An 11,043-nucleotide genomic window follows, 5' to 3' on the forward strand; every position below is an offset into this window, starting at 1 on the left:
GTGTGGAAACGAAGAGACAGTCAAATTTGGGACAACTGATTGACATTTTGCAAATGAATTATTTACTGTATGGTTCTCAGATTCTGTAATTTTGTATCGAAATACATTTGGTTGTTCCGCCTGTGTTCTCGTTCACTATAATACTCATCCATTCAGACTTCAATAGATCGACTACTAACTTGGACAACAGAGAGAACTTTGAATAAAAGTAGTAATCATCCTTCAATTTATTAGTTTATACATTTCATAAGGCTCAGTAGATCATTTGCTATTTAGATATTTATCATCAAAATGTTTTATTCTTTGGAGGTAACATTAATTTTAAATCAAATAATATTGGTCAGGGGTTGGGTTCTATTAGTAACTTACGTAACTATTGAATCAATTACACATAATTGGTATTTGAGATGATGATTGATCAATAGATGATAAGTGTCGTCAAATGCCCTGGTACGGCTGAGAGTGGAGAAAGTCCACTCTCACTCTCGAAATGCTCTCACATGGACACACGTATACAGCCTCTGTCATGGAAGTCCTACTCACTACCTACATTCTCGTGGCATCACTGTTGTTCACGAAATTGAAAGGACGAAGAAAGAATGTCCGGTGCTTTAACCGGGTTGGTGGACACGGCGCGCCCTCCTAGGGAGTTGGAAAACCCTGATTACAAACCAATGGTGCACATGAGCTGGTTCCAGTATCCTGAGGGAACAAATGGCATATGAATCAATCGTTGATCACTGGTTACCATGGGATTGCATCTCCTCACGATGCTCCACTGCCTTGTGGATCAGACCGTTAAGTCGAAGGCTCCAGTTGTGGCCCCGACAGAAAACCACCTGCATCAGTTTCGGCATCTGGACAATATCCCAGCCCTCATCATACAAAACAAATGAGATTTGTATGGTGCATACATATCTGGTGCCTCTTTGTACCAACATTTATGTGTTTAAATAAATAAAAGATGATAAGTGTGAACCAACTTGAACTTAGATTATTCAAATAGAATTAGGTTAAAAAGGGCATAATTGGATTCATTAATCGACATAAAAATTCTGTATCTATTTTCGATTCAATAAAAAATATACTTCAGAATAGAAATATACAGATTGTCCAGGTTTCCTTTGAATAACTGTTATATCTAGAACTTACATTTTTCTGGCTATACCGGGTACAACTTGAGCATTTGAACGCTAGGACCCTCCAAGTCGTAAGTCAGAAGGCAGAGAGCTAGTGGGAAGGAATCTTATTCTAAACAGTGTCAAATATGGCACAGAACACTCAGTTATTTATAGTTTTTAGCAAAAATAAAATCATCGTTGCAGTCGTCCAATCCGCGTGCGGTTGTTTTTAGAATTTGTCCAATCGGGAAGCTACACGTTGAGATTCTGGAATGTTCTTTCGAAGGATGATTGGGCAGAATATCTTCAGCTTTTTTAGAGCTTCCTTAAGTTCACCGTGAGTCTTCCTTACAATTACTTAGAAGTGATCGATAGCAGAACAACTAAAATCCTCTATTTGGAATTGTACATCTATGTAATATTAATTGTCGAAAGACATTAATCATCCCAGAGAAATGAAAAATGGTCTAAAATGTTTTCAGCTAATCAGTGACCTTAGTGATTTTAATTAAATTCTAAAAGTTGGTCCAGTTTTGTTTCAATTTATTTGTTTGTATTATTTAGTTAGTCAAATAGAAGCATCGTTACTGAATTCAATGTCACTTCTAAAACTTCAAAGTCACTGAAGATTGAACGAATAAACTTTGATTTCTGTACTTAAGCTAACTTCGAAAGTAAAAAACAGCTACATTTATAATACCTACTTCTTTAAAATTGTTCACATTCTAAATGTTGTAGATTGATGGAAACTATGAAACCTGTTATGAAATCAGTCACAAACGTTCGAAAGACGCTAGATATTGATTCTATTTAATGAAGTTAGACATTAACACCGTTGGATGTCGGCCAGCTCAGTGGTCTATCGGTTAAGTGATCTGGCGCGAGACTAGTAGGTCCTGGGTTCGAATCTCGCGAGTGCGGGATCGTGGATGCGCACTGCTGAGGAGTCCCATAATAAGACGATTTGGCCATTCAGTGCTTCCAGGTTTTCCATGGTGGTCTAGCTTCAATTGACTCATGATTTCAACTATGAAAATAATGTATATTAGTCGATCCACAATAAATAACAAGTTCAAAATTATATATTGTTCAAAATATGGATTGTATACTCTAGTTTAAATTTTAGTTACCTTGTATACATTTCACATTTGGAAAATAGTTTAAAGTGTCAACAGTTTTTTGTCAGGTCTTTACGTTAAAAAGAACTAGGTAGATAACTTTGCCTTATTCAACATTAGCTGCTACCTTGACATGGTGATCGGGCTTGCTTGTCGTGATGATTCAGTCAACCTATATTGCCTGGAACGTTCGCTCTTCTAGGTCTCACCAAGGCAAGTCTGTTGGAGATTGGTAAGAATAGAATAACAAATCTAAGGTCAGAGGGTGGAATCATTCTGACTACTGTACAGTGATGTGACATCAGTAATTTTTTTCCTTGGACAACCAACAAGCAAAAAGTAGCTACTTTCGCGAAACCGAAGGATGAAGTTAGAAATAATCGTCCCTAAAATCGAAAACCTCAGCTTGCTCCACAGATTTATGTCACTGGTGGTAAAGGTTTATAAGTACAGCACTAACAAATCACAAAATGGCTGTGTGACCGGCCTCAAGCAGTTGTTCCTTGGAATCAGTAATCATGTTCCTATATCGTCAAGACCACCTCTAACCCAGTTCACTTTTCAAGTGCCTTAATAAGAAATATCCTTCCACAGTGTAAGCAACCAGGAAGTGACAATTACTATGATACCTCTAAAAGCACTTGAAACCATACTGGCTGACTTACACATTACCTTTCGCATTATCGTATGTACCCATAACAAGTCATGACTAGAGATCTTGTAAAAAAAGCTATTTACCACTTAAGAGCAAGTACACAATTTCAATGAGATTAAACTAAGTATACTGAATAGTTTCCCATGAAATTCAATATTTTCATGACTTGGAAATTACATCACAGATTTTTTTGTGATCAATAAATAGGCAAGAGGTTATGCATCTACCATCTGGTGATAAATACTGATAAGTAATTTTCTACGTGCCTTGTAACATATAAAATAAAACAGATGGAAATAGATATTTAACAAATTGTATCACTTCACATAAAACAAACAAACTATTTACAAGAACTAACAGAAATGCATAAATCTACTTAAGATAAACAATGGAAGATAAATGAAATGTCGGGGGATAGAGTGAGGACAAGGAAAGAAATAGATCAAGAACGTTACAATCAACAGTTAAGACATAGGAAAAGATACAAATAGTTTATGTGTCTGTTAAGGAAACAAATCGGTAAGTTTTTAAATACCTTGAAGTTATATTTAAAAAAGTAATATGGATAGAGAAACTCGAGCCCAGGACCTTCGGTATTGTGCGCTAACGCTTAACCTCTAGATTACTGACTCGGCATCCAACGGTGTTGAAGTCTATCTTCAATCGATTCATGATCTTGAGCAACCCCTCATCTATTGTTTGTGGTATATTGATGAGGAGTCTTATATTAGGACAAAAGGGTCGTCCAGTGCCTCCAGGTTCTCAATGGTGGTCTAGCTTATATCGACTCATGAATTCAATTATTAAAATTACTACAATCTCCACAAATTCCCATTCTGATAATTAAATAATGCTAAACGCAGGTAACCATTAATCTAGAAAAGACTGTTTGTACTTGGTTTCATTCCTTTAACAGTAGATCAGTACTTAACATCTAACTATTACTAGAAGACAACAGACTATATCAAGAATGAAGTGGTAATGCAACGAAAATATTGACCGAGAATTGTGTTATTATTTTAATCAGTCAAATATAAGCAAAGTAAAACTTGCCAAACCTATATAGCGCTCCAAGTTTCCAAATTACACCCTACTGAACAGAAAAGAAATTGTTAAAATGAATACCAGAGTAGGAGTAGAATTCGTAGTATCAATGATAATAATATGACAACCTGCTGAAATATTTAAGCTACCTATTTTCTAGCTGTGTAAATATTACAATAAATCTTTCTGTTCTAAATGTACTTAAACAAAATAATTATGTATCCAAACTGTGTATACTCATTCAGTATCATGATTGACTTATACCCTCTATCGATGTTAACTACGAGAAGTTTCAAACTAAAACACAGCCGTTGTTGACATATTCTTCTCCTTCTCCATACTTTTACAAGCAACTGAAGGCAATTGTGTTGAAAGTATAAAAAATATAGTTAGAGCATCTGAACTGATAGAAATCTTTTGTTATTAAAGATGTGAGGCAAACATTGGAGTTCCAGAGTGAACATCAACTCTGAGATGCAGGTAAATCCAGTTGACGAGTCTCATTGGATTTGTGTGACGAGGGCTGTGATACTGCCCGGGTGCCCAAACCGAAACAGGTGGTTTTCTTAGGGGGCCACACTCGGAGCCTTTGATGTGAAGATCTGATCCACAAGGCAGTGGAGCATCGTGAGGAAATGCAGTTACATGGTAAACGGTGACCAACGATTGATTCATACGCCATTTGTTCACTCAGGATACTGGAGCCAGCTCATGTGCACCATTGGTTTGTAATCAGGGTTTTCCAACTCCCTTAGTTGAACTTTCCGTGTCCACCAACCCGGTTAAATCGCCGGACATTCACTTTTCGTCCTCTGAATTTCGTAAACAACAGTGATGCCACGAGAATGTAGGTAGTGAGTAGGACGTCCCTGGCAGAGCTTACATAAACCAGTTATCCTGGGTAGTATAAATTGAATTTGAAAATACAGATTAACAAATTCCTACTCAGCAATTTGAAGACATCGTATAGTTTCAGTATCCTTTGTTCAGTTTAATATAAAGTATTCTGTATGCACATTGGTAGGAAATTGAAAATACTAAGACATAATAAATTTTTTTCAAGATTTCATGACTTTTCTGTTGACTTCACTTTGTGATGAATACTCTGCTTAAACCTACATAACTCCGACATTGTAGATCGATCACATAAATACATTTTCATCAGACAAATTATGCAACCAAATCATCTTGTGACATTGTATATAGGAAAGATTAGGTAACTAAGGATTTCTTTAGATATACATTATAATGTGCATAAATAATCATGAATCATTCAAGGAATAAAGGATGTAATTCATTGAATCGATAACATATACAGCTCGGTGTATAATTTCATATTTTATACTCAGTCTTATAATACAACACTAATATATACATATAGATATGTAATTTACATTTAAGGATATCTGAAATAAAACATTATTTTCAGATTAACCGGAATAGAAAGAGAGTTTTGAAAAATTATGAATGAATAAACAAATCAGAAGGGGTTTTGTGGAGATTTTAGTAATTTTATAGAGTTGAGATCATGAGTCAATTTAAGCTTAACCACCATAGAAAACCTGGAAGAACTGGACGGCCAAATCGTCCTATTATAGGACTCCTCAATAGTGCGCATCCACGATCCCACCTCACGAGATTCGAACCCAGGACCTATCGGTCTCACGCGCGAGCGCTTAACCACTAGACCACTAAACCGACATCCAACGGTATTAATGTCTAACTTCAACCAATCCACGAAATTGACCAACCACTCACCAATGTCTTCAGTGAGTTGATATCTCCCAACAGACCTGGTTGAGGAGTCCCATAATAGGACGAAACGGCCGTCCAGTGTTTGCAGGTTTTCCATGGTGGTCTAGATTCAATTGACTCATGATCTCAACGCTATGAATAAACAAATACAGAAAAGTGAAGTTGATACTTTGGGTCGAGTGATAAGCGAACGTTATTGGCTAAAATTTGGCTTTCTTTTATAAGGAACAAGATAAACAATTGGTTGATCATGTGGCTTAAATTTCTAAAGGATATATATAGAGAGAGAGACTGAACTAGTCTGTTGTACAAATCTACAGTTTCCAAGATTGTCTATCATATTAAATAATCATCCTCTCTCCAACATGACCATGTGAAGCGTATAATTATATTTATTGGTTATTACACTAAGTTGTGCTTACCAGTTTCTTCCCTCCACAGCTGTTATGATATTTTTCTGTCATTTTTCTATCAGCCATTCAGTCGAACACAACGTAAAACTTAGTATATATGTATATCGGTTCAAGTTGCTATAACCCATTAGTACAGTGAGATCAAATTGTCAAAACAAATATTAGAGTATTGGAGGGAGCAACAATGTTGGTCGTGATAGGAAAGATTAGGTATAAAACATACGATTCGAGAAAATATAAACTAGTGAAATAATGGAAAAAATGTTTGTAAGAAATTTATAAACTTACGATCTAAGGTAAGACAAAACGTGAATGCACTTGTATCATTACGAACGATTTTCAAACATATCATCCAAATTCTCTAATCATTGAATATGGTAATCACATTTCCAAAACTTTCCATCCTTTCACCTATTCATAATAATACTCCTATTTAATACAGTTACATGAATTGACTACTTCTGTATTAGTGAATGTGTGACCAACTTAATTTTACTACGATGGGGGACTTTTGGATGATGTTGAATTTCACAGTTTACATTATGAAATGCTCTTAGTTAGACAGCTATTGAAAATTAGGAAGAAATGGATAGTTATTTCTTTCTAGTATGGGACTTCTCAGCAGTACATAACTAAGAACCGTCCACAGCTGCCAAGGAATCATAGTTACATTTATATAGAATGTAGTAACTTGGATTTAAATGATAACTGACTGACTATTGGATAATGATAATTCACAACAGTCACAAATTATAAAATCCATAAATGTACTAGACTTAAGATTACAATTATTAATATGATCAGTATGGGGTTGGGCGATTGTCGAGTTTTTGATTGGGATCATGAATCGATCAGTGTTAGACAGCCATAGAAAAACTAGAAGCGCAATCCCATACTGATAATCATCATGTGCTCACTAGTGATTAGCTTCCAAAGGTAATTCTCAAAGTTCTAGTGAGAAGCCATGACCAGTGGAGTTAATCCGTGTTGGGCAGAGATAGGTATCTACTTTCAGATAATCGAAAATGGTCGCGCAATCCCATGGATTGATTGAAGGTAGACATTAACACCGTTGGATACCGGCATAATGGTCTAGAGGTTAAGTTTCGCGCGTGAGACCGAAGGTCCTGGGTCCGAATCCCCGTGTGTGGGATCGTAGACGCACATCGCTGAGGAGTCCGATCTTAGTATGGCTGTCCGGTGCTCCCAAGTTTCAATTGGTGGTCTAACATTGATCGATTCATAATCTCAATCAAAAACTTATGAATATGAGCTAAAGTATGTACTACAAAGCTGTTTGAACCAGAGATGGTGAAACCTTTAAAAATCAAACACATTTATCATCAATCTATAATCCTACACTCTATAATGAAAATTTCAAACCAAATAAATAGTTTACTTATCAAACATGGATGTTTCTCAACATTGTTCAACATGTACACCTACATAAATTAGTTTGTTAAGTAACTTCTTTTCTTCTAATTGTTCATAGTTAAGTAGATCAGACAAAGAGATGGAGATAATTTTAAACAAGCAATACAGTAAATGAAGAAGAATATTAACTAGTTTTAAATGCTATGACATAATTTAACTAATTGATTGAATACATTTATTATAGAGAGTCTTTCAATCTGTTTGTGATATTTTTTTCAGTGGATTGATCATCACTGGGATAACACTGAAAATCTAGAAGCGATTGACAGCTGTTTCGTCCAAGTATGGAACTCCTCAGTGATGAATAAGTGATCAAAGAATGCCAAAGTGAAAAAAAAAACCAAGAGAGTGCGACTTAAGCTATCCTGAGGACTTACATGGAAATAGATAAGTAACATAAAACTATTTAGTAATCAATATATATATATATACATAGACTATCTAATAATCATGAATATAGTAATGACTGAGAAAATGTTAACATACATGAAACAGTATAAGTACACAGTAGGATTGACCAAACCAAAACATGACATAAATTTGTAATGTCAATATATGTTAGTCTTCTCATATTGGTAGATGCGTGGCTATTAGGTATCTTATATGTTATAGTCTCTTTTCATATCTTCTTGTCACATGGTAACTGCTTATCTATACTTCCTACTTTCAAGAGTCATTGGAATTATTCTAGGATCTTGAATTCCTTATTGTTTTTATCGTGCTCGTTGGCACTTGTCGGTAAGACGTATATGCAACCATGTGGGAACTGAATTTTATTGTCCGATTCTAACCAGATCTATCTAGTTTCACAGGCTAGCATTTTACCATGGACCAATTAGGTTACTGACTAATTTAATCATTGAGTAGTGAGCGCCGACCACATAACATTTCAACGTAATGCATGGTACGTCAAAGTTACTTAGATTATTGACCACATTGCAACTTGATCCATAGAATTCAATCAACACTAAAGAACTGAATGAATATGGAATTGGTCACTACTCAATATTACAGGTACACCTTACTGACGAATACTAAGTAGCATAAAACCTAGGTAAAATAGGGTTACATTTCAACTACCTCCAATCACCTAATGTACAGATCATTTTACAATGACATATCTGAACAGAGTTATTTGCTTATCGGTCATATATGGGATAGGTAACAGGATTTTATTGATTATTAAGTAATTGTAGGCAACTACATTGAAAGATATATTGTGGACTATTTAAAGAGTGACGACTGTTATTTTCCATAAGGGAATTTGTGTATTGTTCATTCATAATAAGAAATATTAATGATAGAAAATTTCATAGCAAGAAGTTTTATTTCAGTATATAGTAATTAATGTCATGACAAATAATCTTATTGGTTTTGATGGAGTTTTGTTCTCTGAGCTGGATGGTTTGGTCGTGGAGCTTTCATCATCCTTCTGAACGACATCATCAGCACGAACGTCTAATCTTATTGGTTTATCAGTGGATTACTAATATAATAGTAAAAAGTTAATCATTCATTAACAGATAGTTTATTAGTATAATGGAATAATGGACTCGAAGTTCTTATTGATTACAGAATTTGACGTTCATACGCTTCACAACAATATGAGGTTAATATTTATCGCGTACTGTTGTTAACCAATTCAAATTAAAAGACAAGGCATCAAATTCTAACTAAGCGACTACTACATTCGGTCTCTTGTCAAAGTATAAATGTACACTGTTACAAGATGATTATATTGAATATTCTATACTTAAATGACAGAATTAGTTCGTTAAATAAACGTATGCAAACAATTAGTTAATGACTATTTTTGTTATTAGTATTTAAGATTTAATTTTGAGATGGTGGAGAAGATATGTAGCTCAGGTGGGTGACCTTTAAGGTCAATAAGAACCATTCAACATCGAGGTGCACAGGACAAGCTGTGAATCACATGTGGAGAAATTCAAACACTTCACTTCTACCCGAAGTTTGTGCTGATGATGTCGTTCAGAAGGACAATGAAAGCTCCACGAACAAACCATCCAGCTCAGAGAACAAACCTACATCCAAGATTCAGTTTATAGAGCGAACCAACTTTTGAAGCGCTTCATGCTCCTCATAATATGATATGAAAAATACATTGAGTAATGAATAACATATCATAATCACTATGAAAGTATAGCCCATACAAAATTCATAGGTATAGTGTAAATTCTTTACTGGTACTTATTGGATAATGATTGTAATATTAACTATAACTTATAGTATTGAGTCCAATTATCAGTCAATAATACATTTGTGATCACTGTAAACAAAAAAGACCATACACACTAGACCTTGACATAGTTACACAAGATGAACTGATAGTTATTGTCTTTCAATACCGATTCATTTTATGATTCAACATTCACCTTAAGTAAAGAAATAATTAAAGAGTTGATGTATGTAAATTATGTAGGTGAGTTTAGTCCACAAATTTTTTTGATAAAATAAAATGAAATAATGATTGAAACGGCAAATAACTGTGTGACAAAATATAGAGTTTAAACAAAGATGATAGTGGCTATCAGTAGAATGCAGAATGCGCGTTCCGTCTTATTTTGAACTCGTCAGCTGGATGTACCTGCATCTCAGAGTTGATGTTCCACTCCGGAACTCGAACCCAGTACCGTTCGCTTCAAAAGCCATCACGTTGTCCACTTATTCATCTCATCTCCCCTTAAAATCTTTGTGTCCGAAAGCGATATCGAGGCAATCAGCACAGGATGCACATATGCCGATAACAGACTGATTAATTGCAGTCCTAAACTTCAATGGGAAGATTCAAGCAACCGATAAAAAAAATGGAATAAAATACAGAGTTGTTCGTATACAACAGTAGGAATTGAACTAAGTTATGATGATAACTTTGCATAAAGAGAAAAGAACAAGAGTTGGAAAATAACATGGATTCATTTATAATCAGAAGGGGTTTTGTGGAGATTTCAGTATTTCCACGGAAAATCTGGCTTCAATAGACTCATGATTTCAACTATGAAGATTCATTTATATTTCAAGGCTTCTCATTAGCTGTAAACAACCTAAATTTATATAAGTAATATATAACATTATGAAAAAATCTACATACCGTAAGCAGTCAAGTTTTTTTCGAAACAACATAAAAAACAAGGTGACGAAACAACAACAGTTAAGATTGATTTGTATTTTCATAGTTGAAAGCATGAGTCAATTGAAGCTAGACCACCAGGGAAAACCTGGAAGTACTGGACGGCCGGTCTATCGTTTAAGTGCTCTGGTGCGAACTGGCAGGTCCAGTGATAAAATCACGAGAGGATGGATGTGGATGCTCATTTCAGATATATTACAACAATTGCGGAGTTGGGCAGATAGCAAAGAAACAAGGAATTCAGCTGAGATTAAGAAGCCCCGTAATACTGGACTGTGAACCAGCTTTCACGCGACTTTCGTTTTTAAAAGAAGATCCCGAAAAAATGGAACCTATTCTTGGCTCTATAAAT

This window comes from Schistosoma mansoni (assembly GCF_000237925.1).
Source record: "Schistosoma mansoni, WGS project CABG00000000 data, supercontig 0194, strain Puerto Rico, whole genome shotgun sequence".
NCBI lineage: Eukaryota > Metazoa > Platyhelminthes > Trematoda > Strigeidida > Schistosomatidae > Schistosoma > Schistosoma mansoni.